Genomic DNA, 16,078 nt, shown 5'->3' with positions numbered 1-16,078 from the left:
ACAATATGAAGGAAATAATTTGGGATTGGACATGGGGAAGAAGGGAAAGGGAAAGCATATATGGAGACTGACTCTCATAAGTCTGGGGTGAGACAGGTAAGTACTCATAAGGCAAAAAAAAAAAAAACAAAAAAGCAAAACAAAAAAAACACCTTGTCTCCCAAAAGATACCAATGCAGTCAAAAATTCTGGCCACTGAATTAGTCTAGGCATACCACATGAAAGAAAACCCATTATCATATTGTCTCTTTGATTGCTCTTTGAATCAGCATAAAGTTACGTTTTCTGATGCAGAGGTTGCAACTAAAATGTCTTATGAATGGACAAAGAGGTTTGATAACAGATGTGTTCACCGTCCCTTACAGTGTCGAGCTGATTCTGTGAGTACACCAATTGATGCCTCAAATCATGGCAACAAGTCCACTGTAGCTCTTAGGTACTTTGATTTGAAATAAGGAGTTTTTAGCTGTTTTCTTGATTTCTATGAAGATTTTAATAAAAGTGTAAGAAACATAAAACAAAAGATACAGATTAGACTTTCCTCATCTATCTGCATATTTGGCAGATACTGCAAAAGTAAATTATGGCAAATTCCTTTCAGTTTATAAAGTTTTTACCAGAGAAAAGTAAAAAATCTTTTCTGTTGAAAAAGTTCTATAGACCTTGCCCACAACACTGCTAAAAAGGGGTGTATATACTTTGCCAATATCTATGATGCCCTCTGAGTATTCTTTTTTGAATTTATTCCTTTCTCTACCTCCCATGTATGCGCGATTCTGCCTATTATTGTAATCATTTCCATGCTTTCCTTTGTAATGACCACATACACATATATCTTTAAACAACATGGTCTTTGGTTTTTCTTCTAATTGATTTTCCATAATTGGAATCATAAGCTTTTATGAAGCTTGAGCTCAACGTTGTTTTTTAAGAATTCACTATATTGACGCAAGTGGCTGTATATCATGTATTTTCCATAATGTATAGTATCCCATTGTAGGTCTATAAATAACATGGTTGTTTTATCCATGGAACCAATCTTTTGGTTTGTTCCATTTTTTTCTTTTTTACTGGTACAAACAATGCTGCTGTGAGTATTTTTGTACATGTCTCATGGTTAAGGTTGCCAGATAAAATGAAAAATGCCCAGTTAAATTTGAATTTCAAATAAACAGAATTTTTTGTTAGTATAAGTATGTCCCTGATAATACATGGGTGATATACTCGTATATAGACATATCTATTATCTATCTATCATCTATCTATCTACCATCATCTATCTATCTAGGCATATATATATATATATATATATATATATATATATATATATATATATATATATACCTGTATAGATGGCTATATACTATTTTTGTTATTTCTCTGAAATCCAAATTTGATTGGACATCCTATATTATTTGCTAACTCTGGCAACTCTTTTTTTTTCTTTTATTTTTTTTATTAGTTTCAGGTGTACAAGACAAGGTAATACTTAGACATTCATCATTTATATCCCTCACACTGTGAACCCCCCTCCCCCCATCCATTATCACTCCGACCTCACACCGAGCCATCACATTATATATATAAAATTATAGTTGGCATTCATTAATGTTTAGCTTCTGGTGTACAATGCCATGATCAGGCATCCACATTATCTCTGCGGTAGTCTCCCAAATAGGACGCATGTCCATCGGATACCCAACAAAATCTTTACGACATTATTGAATAAGTTCCCCAAATTAATTTTCAGAAACCCTGAGGCCATCTTGTGGTTAACAGCTGCTTCCTAATCCCTTCACCTTTCCCCTTATCCCCAACACCCCCCCGCCCCCGCCCATCTAACAACTCTCAGTTTTTTCTTTGTGTCCTCAAAACTGTCTCTGATCAGTTCATTCACATATTCTTTTCTTTAGATTCTGCATATAAGTGAGATCATATGGTACTTGTCTTTCTCTTTCTGACTTATTTCACTTAACATAATGTTCTCTAGATCCATCCATGTTGCTGCAAATGGTAAGATGTCTTTCTTCTTTATGGCTGCGTAATACTCCATTGTATAAATGTACCACAGCTTCTTAATCCAGTCATCTACCGATGGACATTTCGGTTGTTTCCATATCTTAGCTATTGTGTATAGTGCTGCAATAAACATAGGAGTGCATACTGATTTTTGAATTGGAGTTTTGGATTTCTCCGGGTAGATGCCTAGGAGTGGAATTACTGGATCATAGGGTAGTTCCATTTTCAGATTCCTGAGATACCTCCATACTGTTTTCCATAGTGGCTGCACTAATCTGCAATCCCACCAACAGTGCACTAGCGTTCCCTTTTCTCCACATCCGTGTCTGGCAACTCTTTATGGTTCAAATTATCAAGAAGTTACCTAGAATATATACCGAAGATACATAGTATTGTCAGATTTTTCAACTTGACCAATTTGGTGAGTGTAGAATTATATATCGCTGTGGTTTTAATTTGAATTTCTCTTATTACTGATGAATTTGAGTATCTTTTCAAATGACTGTTGACCATTTGTATTTCTTCTTTCTTTGTGCCCATTCATGTGTTGTGTCTCTTTATTTTTCTATTGATTTGATTGTCATTTTTGTTGATTGGGAGGATTTCTTCATATATTCTGGATACTAAAACATTGTTGCTTTTACGAGTATATGTGGCATAGATAAGCTTCCAGTTTGTGGCTTATCTTTTTAAATTAAAGTTAGTCTTTGCTAATCATACATGTATAAGTTGGCTTCCAGAATCTCTATATAATTCCATTGTTCTCATTGTATATCCCTAAAGTCAAAACACATTATCTTTATTATAGCTCTATACAAATATTTGGTAGGTCATGTCTCCCAATTTTTTTTGAGAAATGATTTAAGGTCTAGGTCATATTTATGTTAATGTTCTGTATGTGTTTAAAAATGTAACTTATCCAGTTGTTGAGTTCCATGTTTTATGCATTTCCATTAGGTTAAGCATGGTATTTCAAGTCTTCCATATGCTTACTGCTATTTTTCTGCTTAATCCATCCACTATTTGGAGAGGTATGTTAAAATCTTTCAGTATGATGGTGAATTTGCTCATTTATTTTCCTTATAGTTCTGTCAAAATTTACTTAATAAATTTTCAAACTGTTTTCAAAACTATTTTTAGTAAATTCCGTCAGGCTTAGAATTGCCTAATTTCCATAATGAATGGATTCCTCTATAAATACATATTGACTTTCTTTATCTATAGTAATGATTTTTGCCTAGAATCTATTCTTTCTGGTATTAATGTAGCTGAACCATATGTTTTGTTTGAATTTATTTTGTATAGATTTTATATTTTTTACTGAAATATCTTTTGTGTCTACATTTACGTGACTCTTATAAATAATGTATGAATAGATTTTTTTAAACATCTAATCTAAAAATCTTTTAACTGGAGAGCATAGTTTGTATTGATTGCAATTGCTCATTTATTTTGATTGATTTCTATCACCTTATTTAGCATTTTAAATTTGACCCTCGTTTGTTGTTTTTTTGTTTTGTTTTGTTTTGTTTTAAGTCCCTGCTTTATTGCTTTAGTTTTAACTGTGATTCTTTCCCCTGGTTCCATTTTTCAGAATTGTGTTTGGAAGTTGTACATTCTGTTTTAATTATTTTACTAGTTCATCTGCAAAATTAAATGTGTGTGTAATGTAACAAATTCTAAAGTGAACAAGTATCTTTTTCTATTCCCAAGCAATACAAAAACCTTAGAATGCTTGAACTCCAATTACACCATCCCAAACTATATACTTGTGTTTTTCAGTATTTTTAGTATTATCTTGGTTTTCTGTGAACATGTAGTCTTCCATATTAACATAAAATGAAGTAAAATATTTTGTTATTAAATATTTTTATCTAATGTGATTTTAATTACCACATAGAATTCAATTATTTAGAAAAATCATAATTTAACTAAATCACTTTTATTGAACATTCAGCTTTTTTCCAAACTTTCACTATTATCAACAGTATTTCACTATTATCAACACTATTATCAACAGTAGGCTTGGATGACTGAAAATTATTTAGAAGTAAACCTAATAGCTCACAATAATGGTTAACATTTACTTATACCTATATGAGGCAGTAATTGTGCAAAGTGCTTTGTGTAAATTATTTCATTAGTCTTCACAATGGCTCTGAAGTGGGTACTGTTATTAATGCCATCTTTGAAATCAGGGAACTGAGACTGAATTTATGTAACTTGGTTAAGGTCACACATCTAGTATATGATGAAAGTGGGCTTTAGACTCAGACAGTTTACATTTTGAGATGGAGAGTGAAAAAGTGGGAATTTTTTTAAAACACATTTTTCCAGGTTATATTTAAAGAATCAAAATTGGTGTCAAACTATTCCAACACACACTGAAAGTTATCAGTTAGTGATTAAAAACTATATGATTAGGAACATTCATTCTTTTTTTTTAATTTATTAGTTTCAGGTGTACAAGACAAGGTAATAGTTAGATGTTCATCATTTATATCCCTCACACTGTGAACCCCCTCCCCCCATCCACTATCCCTCTGACCTCACACCAAGCCATCACATTATATATATAAAATTATAGTTGGCATTCATTAATGTTTAGCTTCTGGTGTACAATGCCATGATCAGGCATCCACAGTATCCTTGAGGTGGTCTCCCAAATAGGACAAATGTCCATCGGATACCCAACAAAATCTTTACAACATTATTGAATACGAGGAACATTCATTCTTGATTTATTGGTTGTCTTGAGCGTCTAGTAATTTTAGCCAAACTGTTATCTCTGCAGGTACATTTGAACCATTTGATTTCAAACCTCTTTTCCTACCAGAACAATGGGAACTAATGATGCAATTCACATTGCTTAATTCTTAAGATTTCTAATATATAGGCATGTCCACTGTAACCTTCAGGCCACCCTAACAAAGAGATTTCCCAAATCACAAAGTAAGTACTCATTACAAAAAGATATGTACTATAAAAAATATGCGTCATTTCAAACAGGATTAAATGAATATAAATGTGCTTTATATCACTATTTAGAAACATTCTTCTCACATGACGATAAGAATAGCTATACTGTAATTTAATTGCAGATGTCAGTCATGAAGTAAAGGTGATTGCAATCTTGTCTACTTTTATCTAACCTGAAGACTGAGAATTGATTGATTTAGTGAGCAATTATAGATTTCGATTTAAATTTACTAAGACTGGTATCATCTTATTGACTTTTCAATTTTGTGTCACAGACCATTCAGTATGATTTCAGACTTGCATGAAGAACAATTTACATATGTTTGAAAATACAGTATGCATTTTGTAAAATTAAATGTCATTATATTTCACTTACTCCAATTAAGAGATAGTTATAGCCAGAACACGAAAATGTAAGCTATAGGAGGACAGAGATTTTGGCCTCTTTGTTCATTAATATTGTCATAGTTCCTTGGACAGAACTTGGCACAGAATAGGCACTTGGTAAATATTTGTTAATTGAATACGCGAGTGAATATTTATTTCTCAGCAGTCACTGATGGATGCTTATCGATTGTTATCAGGGGGGAAAAAACAGACCCAGAGTGTCTTGCTCTATGGCAGCAGTTTTCAACAGGTGGTCCAGATGCTCCTACAATATGTGTGGGGCAGGACTTGTAGTTTAAAAAAGTTCCCTTGATGATTCAGAATCACACTCATACTTTATAACAAGTTTTCCCAGTGTTGTAAGTACAAGCTACTTATTATGTTTCTCCCTGGTAGATTATTTTTTCTATTAAGCAGTGACCCTCAACTTCGTGAGTATGGCCTCTCATGTCTAAGAATATTTTCTCATTGTGAATCATCCTTTGTCCTTTGTTCAATAAAACATATCTTTCTTGTGTACCATCAGATGTGATAAAGAGTTGGTAGGCAGTTGTATAGGGTGGGCTGGAATGAAATGAGAAAGCAGGCAGAATGTTAACACACGGTGGATACAATTAGCAATATTTGAAGAGCCATTTTAAGTATTCCATTTGTGTGTTCACTGATTTGCAGATGTTCTGGAAAACATCCTGTGATTTCATTTTTAGCAGCTGAATCAAAAGACCATTCTAATCATTTTAAAAGCTTTTCATTATAAAAACTTTTAAAGGAAGCTGTGCTTTATTAACAACTATTGAATATGTACATTTTAGAGAAAAATATTTTTTAAATCACTTATCTTACAATTCTAATGGAAAACTGGACAGTATTCAGTACTGTTTCTCGAAGAGCAAAGTAGATTTAAATCAGTGTAGGTGTGCCCCAATCTATGAAAGCCCAATTTATGAAAATGTGAATTTGAAAACTTGGTTCATTTGTTGTATTTTCTGTCTAGAGACAATCTTCATATTCAGGAAAATTCAGCAAGACCTAATGGAGGGAGCATAGAGACAGCAGTCTTAAATTCCTACACTGATTTTACCTTATAAGATTGGACGACTCACTCCGGAACTCAGTTTTATCATTTGGAAAGTAAGTTCATTAAAAAAAATTCCTCTAATGTACAAGCTTCCATGAAATAATTAATACTTGATTAAATGTTATTCTAAATCATGGTTCCCCAATATTCAATGCCAGTTTGACTTCATAAGTATCTTTTATAGAGCTATTTAAATATATAGATACCATAGCCTCACCTCTAGATATTATAGAAACCTGCAGTTTGGGTAAATGTTTTGTTAAACATGTTCTTTAAGTGAATCTCATGCACTCCATCCCCCAAATCCTCCAAATTTGAGTTTTGAATTCCATTTTTAAGCACCTCTGGGACTCTTTCACCTATCTGCATATATATGTCAGATTTGAAAATATACCTTTTATTGCATGTGTTTTTATGTAGCTGATTTGATTATTCTTTTATGTTCCTTTATATAAAACACACTGCAATTAAGATGTATTGTGCAAGATTTTCCCCTTTTTCTTCTTATTTCATATTTCTTAATTAGGTTATCTTTCAAGAGGTGGAATTACTAGATCAAAGGCTATGATCACTGCCAGACAGGCCAGTGCTAAGTATGCGGATGGGGTAAATGAGGCATTCATCCATCTGGGACACCAAATTTAAATAATGTTTTCATGCAGTATTTGAAAAAAAACAAAATCATTGTAAAACTCCATGGCGACCAAAATAACACGTTAATAAAGATAGGATCAGATATTTTTCCTCTTGCATGGGGCTCCAATATGGCTTCTCATGGCAGTGCTGCTAGTATTAATTGAATATTATCATTTCTGAAGACATTTACAAATTTGAAAGGTAGAGAATAATATCTTGGTGTTATAATTTGTCTTATATGTTTTGTTTATATTCACCTTTATGCCATAATTCCACAATAAAATGACTTCTAAGTCATCTAATTTGGCAAAAGGATGTGAATTACAAGTAGATGAAAAATGGTAGGAGATACTACTTTTTCTCTGTATTTCTTTCTGGTTTTTTTGGTTTTCGTTTTATATTGATCAAGCGCTTGCTATTTGGTCCATACCAGCTCATCATCATCACTTCTTGGTAGATTATTCCTTTATCAGGGTGGAATCTCTTTGATCCCATTAATGTTTTCCACCTTCAATTCTGTTTTACTGAATATTAATATTGCTTTAATTTCTTTTATTAGTCATTACTTGAAGATTTTATTTTAAATGTATCTGTCATTTTGTTTCAGTATGACTCTGGTAAATAGCATATAGCAGAAATGATTTTGGTTCTGATTTGAGTATATGTATTTTAATAGATATGCTTAATTGATTTCCATTTATTGAGACCACTGGTCTATTTTTTAAATTTATTAACTAATTAATTTATTTGTTTAAATTGGGGAACAGTGTGTTTTTCCAGACCTCATCAGCTCCAAGACAAGTAGTTGTTTTCAATCTAGTTGCGGAGGGCGCAGCTCACTGGCCCATGTGGGGATCGAACCAGTGACGTTGGTGTTAGGCACACTGCTCTCTAACCAACTGAGCCAACCGGCCACCCCCACTGGTCTATTTTAATTTGTGTGTTTACTGTGCTTCTGCATCATTTCTGTTCTCGTTTCCCGTTTCCTACTAGATTATTGAGCTTCATTCTCTTCCTTTTCTGTTAGATTACATTTTTCACATTCTTTTCTTTTATTGGTTTTCCTTACATTTTCACCATTTAAACAAAAGCCTAAAATTACTGATAACTGTATATCTACCTACAAACGAATGAAGTTGAACTTCTATCTCAAACCATATACAAAAATCAACTCAAAATATGTCATAAACCTAAATGTAAGAGTTAAAACGTATAGAAGAAAACATACATGTAAACTTTTTTGACCTAGAATTAGGCAATGGTTTCCTAAATAGGAGATATCTTAAACATAAATGACAACAACAAAAAAGATAAATTGAATCTCATCAAAACTAAAAACATTTGTACATCAAAGAACACCATCAAGAAAGTGAAATGACAACTTGCAGAACGGTAGGAAATATTTGCAAATCATATATCTGATAAGGTACCTGTATCCAGAACATATAAATAATTCTTACAACTCAAAAAAAAAGGTTAACCAAATTAAAGATGGGTAAAGGATGTGAATATTTCCTCCATTAAGATATACAGATGGCCAATAAGAATATGAAAAGATACTCAACATTATTAATCATTAGGGAAATGCAAAGCAAAACCATAATGAGATACCCCTTCACTCTTACTAGGATGGCTAGAATAAAAAAAAGGAAGATATTAACAAGTGTTGACAAAGATGTGAAGAAACTGGAACCCTTCTACAGTGCTGGTGTGATTTGTAAAGCAGTGCAGCCGCTTTGGTAAACAGTTTGGCAGTTTCTAAAAATGTTAAATGTAGAGTTAACACACGACATAGAAATTCCATTCCTAGTATATACCAAAGATAAGTAAACACAAATGTCCACACAAAAATGTGTGCATGAATGTTTATAGCTTTGTTATTCATAATAGTCAAAGATAGGAAACCACCCAAATGTCTATCAACTGATAAATGGATAAATACTATGTGATATATCCACACAAGGAGGTATCATTTATCAAAATAAGAAATAAAATACTGATGTGCTACAACATGGATGATCCTTGAAACATTATGCTAAGTGAAAGTCAGATACATAAAGTCACATATTATATGATTCCATTTTATGAAACGACCGGATTTCAGAATTGAAATCTATGGAGACAGTAAGTAAATTAGTGTTTGTATAGGGCTGAGGGGAATCAGGGAAATGAAAAGTGATTCTAATGGGTATGGCTTTTCCTTTGGGGGTGATGAAAATGTTCTAGAAGTAATATTGATGGTTGAACAACTCTGTAAATACACTAAAAAACATTGGATTGTAGAATTTAAAAAGGTAAATTTTATGATATTTTAATGACAGTTCAATAAAGCTTACAGTAAAAATCTAAAATTAATGAGTATCTCTATCTGAGACAACTTGCTGTAATATCCCTATATTCCTGTGTTAGGTTTTCCTATTGCATCAGGATTTCTTTTTGTGCTTTATCATTTTTGACAGAGAGCTCTCCTGTCAAAGTTTTTAAGTCATAGAAGTCTCTCCACATTAGGCTATGTCATTGTTGCCCCCACCAGACAGTTTGGGTTTTAGGACTCCAAAGAGAGTCTTTTGTGAGCAACTTGGAGCTGTTTATTTGGGTAACACAATTCTAGTCACCATGTCTGCATGCAGCAGAGTGTAAGTTCCCAGTTTCATGGTAGGGTTTCTGTGTCCTTCCTGTTGCACAGACAACCTTGATATACAGTTATACCTCCTTCTGAATATGGGCAAAGAGTGCAATTTTATACCCTGGCTTTATGAAGGAAGCCTTGTTTTGCTATGTTCTAACCAACTGAGGGATCAGTTTAGTCTCTGTTACTACGGGACATTAAAACCCTGGTCCCCAATGCTTGTTTCTGATCGTGACTTCCTGTGATCTTTCAGCTTCAGCTAGTGTTCTGTGCTAGTGAGTATTCTCACTAGCTTAGAACTAGAACATAGCATAGACTATCTGGCCCACAGATAGTCTATCCTGGTAGACTTAGGACAAGTAAGCATTTTTTAAATAAAAAAAAAGAAAACAAGCTTTTTTTCAGTGAAGGAAGAGTTTTTAATATGTGCTCAATCAGTCTTCCATCTTGTCTGGGAAAACTAACCAAGGAATGTGGAGCTAGAATTTAGCTAATATAAAATACTAAGAAATAGTGTGCACGCGCTAAGAGTATTGGTTAGGTATGGTTACTGCTAGGGAAGCTGAACATATTCCTGTTTCTATGCTAACATTTTGTAGTTCATTTTCATTTTTAGCTTTGTATATCCTTTTCCTCATTCATCTGTTTGCAACTTGGTCTTTTTCTCATCAGGTCTTATCAGCTACAAATGCGGTTCACTTTGCTTATATTTTGGCATTTAAGTTTAGTTGCTTTTTTAGTATTAAAAATAGTTTTGTTGTCATAGTACACAGAACAAACTGATGGTTCCTAGATGGGAGTGGGGCTGGGGGGGATGGGTGAAAAAGGTGAAGGGATTAGGAAGTACAAATTGGTAGTCACAAAATAGTCAAAGGGATGTTAAATACAGTATGAGGGATGTAGTCAATGATGTAAAAACTATGTATTATGTCAGATGGGTGCTAGACTTAAGGGAGGATCACTTAATATAAATTATATAAATGTCTAACCACTGTGCTGTACACCTGAAACTAATATAAAATAATATTGGATGTCAACTATAGTTAAAAAAAATATATATATATATATGTATATATATATATATATACACACATGCACATGAGGTGTGACCAAAAACTATGGTGAATGCTGCTGCCGAGTGCCATCCAACAGAAAGGCAGGGATCTTCAATATGGGAAGCGCCACATCAAACCTTAGTAACAGTGTGAGACAAGTTTCAGCTTGTTGGGTACAGTCAGTTGGTGTAAGCTATAGTTGAGAGAAGGTGTGTTTTAAAATGTGCCGTAAATCATCCTCTGTCATGACAACGCTCTGTGTCACATATCGCTTCTGGTATATGGCAATTTCTGTCAAATGAAAACATTACAGTGTGTCCTCATCCACTTTATTCACTGGATCTGGCACCGCCCAACTTCTGGCTCTTCCCCAAAGTCAGAATGATTCAGGACATGGAGGCAGCCACGACAATGCAACTAAAGACACTCATAAAAGAGGGCTTCCGGTAGATGACTGGATTAAGAAACTGTGGTACATTTATACAATGGAGTATTACGCAGCCATAAAGAAGAAAGAAATCTTATCATTTGCAACAACATGGATGGACCTAGAGAACATTATGTTAAGTGAAATAAGTCAGACAGAGAAAAACAAGTACCATATGATCTCACTTATATGCGGAATCTAAAGAAAAGAATAAGTGAATGAACTAATCAGAAACAGTTTTGGGGACAAAGAGGAAAAACTGAGAGTTGTTAGATGGGCGGGGTGGTGGGGATAAGGGGGAAGATGAAGGGATTAGGAAACAGTTGGTAACCACAAGATGGCCTCAGGGTTCTTGAAAATTAATTTGGGGAACGTAATCAATAATGTAAAGATTTTGTAGGGTATCCGATGGACACGTGTCCCATTTGGGAGAGCACCTCAGGGATACTGTAGATGCCTGACCATGGCACTGTACACCTGAAGCTGAACAATAATGAATGCCAACTATAATTTTATATGTATAATGTGATGGCTTGGTGCTAGGTCGGAGGGATAGTGGATGGGGGGAAGGGGGTGTCCACAGTGTAAGGGATATAAATGATGAACGTCTAAGTATTACCTTGTCTTGTACACCTGAAACTAATAAAAATAAATAAATAAATAAATAAATAAATAAATAAATAAATAAATAAATAAATAAAGGAGACCTAATACAAACCCCCCCCCGCAAAAAAAAAACAAACAACTCATAGACACAGACAATAGTTTAGTGGTTACCAGAAGGTAAGAGGAGAGGGGGGTGGTAGATGAGGGTAAAGGGGATGAAATATATAGTGATCGAAGGATACCTGACTCTGGATGGTGAACACACAACGGGATTCATAGATGATGTAATACAGAATTGTTCACCTGAAATCGATGTAACTTTACTAACAATTGTCATCCCAATAAACTTTAAAAACAAAAACCAAAAAAAAAAAAAAAAAAAAGAGGGCTTCCAGAACTGCTTCAGAAAGTGGAAAGAACGATGGGTAAGTGTGTTTGAAGCAAGTTGGGGAGGGGTGTTTTGAGGGAGATTGATGGCAATGTGTCACTTACTGTAATAAATTTTTTTAATTTAAACTTTCGCTGCAGTTTTTGATCACACCATATATGTCACGGGATGTAAAGTATAGCGTAGGGAATATAGTCAATGGTATTGTAATAGCTATGTACAGTGTCAGATGGTAGTAGACTTGTTGAGAGGTAGTGGACTTTGTGAGGTGTGTAAATGTCTAAGCATGTTGTTTTGTACACCTGAAACTAATAACAAGAAATAGTTTTATTGTTATTCAAGGAAATCTGTTAGTCTTTGTGATTTTCTTTTTCTTTTTTTTTTTTTTTTAATTTATTTATTGGGGTGACAATTGTTAATGAAATTACATAATTTCAGGTAAACTTTTTTTTTTTTAATCAAACTGGCAACCTTGTGGTTGAGAGCCCACTGGCCCATGTGGGAATCGAACCGGCAGCCTTTGGAGTTAGGAGCACGGAGCTCCAGCCGCCTGAGCCACCGGGCCGGCCCCGTGATTTTCTTTTTTAATACTGATTCTTAAAAAAGAAAAACAAGAAGAGATTAGCAAATGATCTAATGTGTTAGGGACAGGTCAGGAAGCAAAGAAATTTTCAGGACAGGACTAAGCACTGGGCACTTACTGTGTTTAAAAACTTGTTCTCTGCTAGAATGAAAACTGGTAAAGCAGATAATCTCCCTCGTGCAAATGTACTTGTGATCAAATTTGGTGTTTATGGTGGTTACAGTGAAACATGAATACGTTTCTTGAGGTCTCTGAAAGGTGCTCTGGAGTCTTGATTTTGAATTTGACTGTCAATCATCAAATTTTTTCTCTCATTATACTACCATTTGCATACCTCAAAGGAACAACCATGGATGTGTGGGTAATGAAATTTCACTGGCATGTTGCAAAAGTTGGTATCAACACAGATTTGTAACTAAGAAACAAAGAAATGGGACTTGAGTGACAGCTGAGATGTGTTCTATTAATATTTAAATTGAGTTTCTCATTGGAGATTATGTCTAGACTGGTTGACTCTCAAAGAACAGACTACAACTAATTTTAGTTTAGTGCTGAGCATTTCTTCAACAAAAGTATATAATTTTCTTTCTCTTTTGTTGTTTTTTTCTTAATCTTGCTTCATTCCCCAAAAGAGTCAATTGTTCCTTATTGTATAAAATAGAAGCTAAATTATTTATCATGGCATTCAGAGTCATTTATAATTGGGCTCAAAACCATTTTTTCCAAATGTTATGCCTCTAAATAATAATAATGGTGATAATAATACTAGTTGTACATTTTGCTGATATTTACTTACAATGTGACATGAATTTGTTTAAGCCCATTACATGCATCATCTTATTTAATCTTCACGATATAAGTGCTCCAATGTTCATTGCAGCTTTATTTACGGTGGCCAAGACATGGAAACAACCAAAGTCTCCTTCGATAGGTGAATGGATAAAGAAGTTGTGGTATGCATACACAATGGAATACTACTCTGCCATTAGAAAAGATGAAATAGTGCCATTTGTAACAACATGGATGGAATTTGAGATTATTATGCTAAGTGAAATAAGTCAGAAAAAGTTGAGAATCATATGATTTCATTGATATGTAGTATATAAAACTGAAAACAACAAAGGAACAAGACAAACAAATGAAGAAACAAAAACTCATAGAGACAATAGTTTAGTGGTTACCCGAGGGTAAGGGGGGAGGGGAGTGGTAAATGAGGGTAAGGGGGATCAAATATATGGTGATGGAAGGAGAACTGACTCTGGGGGTGAACACACAATGTGATATATAGATGACGTATTACAGAATTGTACACCTGAAATCTATGTAACTTTACTAACAATTGTCACCCCGATAAACTTTAATAAAAAAGAAAAGAAAACCTTCCTAGGAGCTTCCAATTGGAAGTTGAGAAATTTGAGGTTTGAAAAGAATGGGTAACTTCCTCCAAGTCAGATAGCCCGTATGTCTCATAGCCTGTCTGTCTGATTTAGAGACAGTGAATTAGCTCCCATATTTTTGATAGCCAGAACACGCTGGACTACATGCCAAGACCTAAATACCTTTACCTCAAAAGTCAATATGTTTGCATTTCCTTTTCTGTAACCCCTCTACGTGTTACTATTCCTTATTTACAGCTCAAAATCTCCCTCGATTTTTTTTTTACTTCAATGCTCTTTTCAAATGCTGAGAACATTGATATTACACCACTCGAATCCAAATAAATGTTCTCTCTTATATGTGCCCTTGGATCATTGCTTGTCTTTACATTTAGCATATTTCATTGTGTTCATTATTACTGTTATTACTACTGCTGTTTATAAATTCATCTCCCTTACTAGCCATTACCTTCTAAGCTCAGAAACTGCTCACATAGCAAAACCTCAGAACCACACCAGGTTAGGACTTGAAGAGAGGAATCTTTGAGACCATTTTTCCAACTCCCCTCCCAACTACATACACACTTCACAGGTCAGGAAAGTCGACATCAGGGGAACTGACTTGCATTAGATTGTACAGCTTATCAACTGCAGAGCTAGGGGTAGCAGCCAAGTCTCCTGAACCACAGGACACTGCCTTTTATTTACATGCCAGGATGAGTCAATTATATATTTTCCTAAGACATTCTCAAGAGTACACAGCGAGTGCCTGTGAGTATCGTGAATGCTGTTGGGCTAGCGGCATGGCCTCGTCATGCCAGTGTACTCCCATATCCACGCGATCCTGATTTAACACATTCTGACTCTAATTTCAGATTGTTACCCATTCATTTACAGTATCTTTTTCATGACACATTGTCATTCATGTCACTGTTTTTCTCTCAAGTCAAATGAAAATGAATCAGCAGGCTTAATATATAGGCTCTGAATGGGACACAACCAAGTATTGGTGTCAGAGGAACACAGTGTTGGACAATGGCTGATGTTCAGGAAAGATAACTTTTCCAACTCGTCTGTCTAAAGGCAATTATGCTAAGAATTCTATTGCTTCTCATCAAACTCCCATGGCCTGTGGCCAATAGATAACCCAAAGTTATAAATTAAGCAAGATTTTCTTACACTGTCTTCCAATCCTATTATATTTATCATACCCACAACACACTTGCATTGGTCTTCATAAGGTATGGATTAACCATGTTGTCTGGATTGCCTTTTTCAGGCATCAAAATCCAGCAACTTTCAAACAACATTTGTTGTGTTTTTTTAAATATGGAACGTTTCACGAATTTGCGTTTCATCCTTGCACAGGGGCCATGCTAATCTTCTCTGTATTGTTCCAACTTTAGTATATGTGCTGCCGAAGCGAGCACTCAAACAACATTTTGACGAGTAGTTTTCTTAGGTGAATATTTCTTTGTTATTAAAACACTGCCTACCACTCCTGCCAGTGCTACCAGTTCTAGCCAAGAATAATTTTTCCTTTATGGAGACAGATTGAAAAGAGAATGGTCCAGATATAGCATACAAATATCTGACTCACATCATACAAATGATTAAACACTCTGAAGAGGGACAGTGCAGTTACAATATTTTCATTAGTTTCCCTGCTAAGACCTCTAAAAAGAATTGACTAGAGATTTAAGGAAAATCAAATTTCATAATTAACATAATATTCAGTTATTCATTTTCTAATTCTTGTCTGTGTTGAGTTAGAATACTGTACATGGAAGGATTTGAAAACTGAGCCAACAGCTTCTACAGTATCGTGATTTCTATAAGACAATCTACTGTTCATAGATGAGAAATTTTTCTATACAAATTTATAAAGATATGGTAACAAGAAAAACAAGCTCTC

This window comes from Rhinolophus hipposideros (assembly GCF_964194185.1).
Source record: "Rhinolophus hipposideros genome assembly, chromosome: X".
Classification (NCBI taxonomy): Eukaryota; Metazoa; Chordata; class Mammalia; order Chiroptera; family Rhinolophidae; genus Rhinolophus; species Rhinolophus hipposideros.
This window is presented reverse-complemented; position numbering follows the sequence as displayed.